Source organism: Acomys russatus, chromosome 24 (genome assembly GCF_903995435.1).
Source record: "Acomys russatus chromosome 24, mAcoRus1.1, whole genome shotgun sequence".
In the NCBI taxonomy this organism is placed as follows: Eukaryota; Metazoa; Chordata; class Mammalia; order Rodentia; family Muridae; genus Acomys; species Acomys russatus.
Genome location: NC_067160.1, coordinates 27,343,254 through 27,344,928, shown reverse-complemented (window position 1 = coordinate 27,344,928; position 1,675 = coordinate 27,343,254).

Genomic DNA, 1,675 nt, shown 5'->3' with positions numbered 1-1,675 from the left:
ATTGCTCTACCTCAAGGCTCAGCTATACCAGCTCTATCACTCCTGGGCATACACACTCCTGATCATCCCTAAGGATGCTCTATCACACACCAAGGACATTTGCTCAACTATTTTCATAGAAGACTTATTCATAAATAGCCAAAAGCTGGAAACAACCTAGATGCCCCTCAACCAAAGAATAGATGAATAAAATATGGTACATGTATACAATTAAGATTATCTAGCTGTTAAAAACAGTGACATCATGAAATTTACAGGAAAAAAAATATGGATAGAACTAGAAATAAAATCATTCTGAGATAACAGACCCAGAGAGGCACACACGGTGTGTACTCACTTTTAAGTGGCTATTGGCTGGAAAGTAAAAGACAGTCATGCTACAGACCACAGACCCAGAGAGGCTAAGTAACAAGGAGGGTTTAAGGAGTGATGCAAGGATCTTCCTAGGAAGGAGAAATAGAATCAACTTCACAGGTGAACTGATAAGGGGTGGAGTTGGGAACAGGAGGGATCAGGTGTTGGGCAGGGAATAACTGGAATAACGGGTTGTGAATTTCTAGGCCAAGGTAGAAACCCAGCGCAATAGAAACTTCATGGAATCTACGAGTGTAACCCTAGCAAAGCCTCCTACACTGGCCATCTTTTGTAACCACGCAAGGGCTCAAATGCAGGGATTAGAACACCAACCCATCACTTGTACTCTCTTGGTGATGCTTGTGTCTGCTATGCTTGCAGACAGGAACCTAGCAGAGTGGTCCTCTGAGAGGCCTCACCCAACAGCCACTTAAACAGATGCTGAGGCTGATAGCCAAACATTGGGCAATGCTTAGGAAGTCTTGTGAAAACCTTGGAGGACCTGGAGGGGGCAGGAGCTCCACAAGAAAACCCTAGAGCCTACTGATCACGGCCCAGAGAGGCCTGCTGAGACTGCAGCACCAACCAAGGACCATGCATGGACTGGACCTAGACCACTTAAAAGCCGTAGCTGATGGGCAGCTCAGGCTTCATGTGGGTCCTTTAGTAAGGGAAGCCTCAGTTCTCTGTGATATGGACTCTTTTGCCAGATTTTTCAACTGCTTAGCAGGACTGCCTTGCCACACCACAGGGGAAAAGGGCACACTCATCCCTGATGAGTTGGGGTAGATGGGAAGGGTGGCTCCTTTTCGCTGAGGAATAGAGGAGGGGGATGGGGGAAGGTGAGAAGGGATGGGGCTATGACTAGGATTAAAGTGAGTGAAGAAATCAATCAATCAATCAATTTTTAAAAAGAACACCAACCCAGCCACAAAACCTTTGACTGACAGATTGCCCTGCCTACAGAGTGTTCTGGGACTGGAGCCCAGAAGAATTATCATCAAAGAGACTTGAGAGACTTCATCCAGCAACCGATGGGAGCAGTTGAGTCCCACAGCTAAGCATTAGATAGAGCTCCAGGAATCCCATGGAGGAAGGGGAGGACTGATTGGAGGAGCCAGTGATGTTAGGGACACCATGGGAACACTGAGAGTACAAGAACACAAGAACAGGTCTCACAGCATCAAGTGAGCAGCACTCATGGGGGCTCGCAGAGATCACGGACCCTGTAAGAATAAGACCTAGGTTCTCTACACATAAGTTATGGCTGATTAGCTTGACATTCTTGTAGGAATCCTAATAGTGGGAACAGGGACTGTCC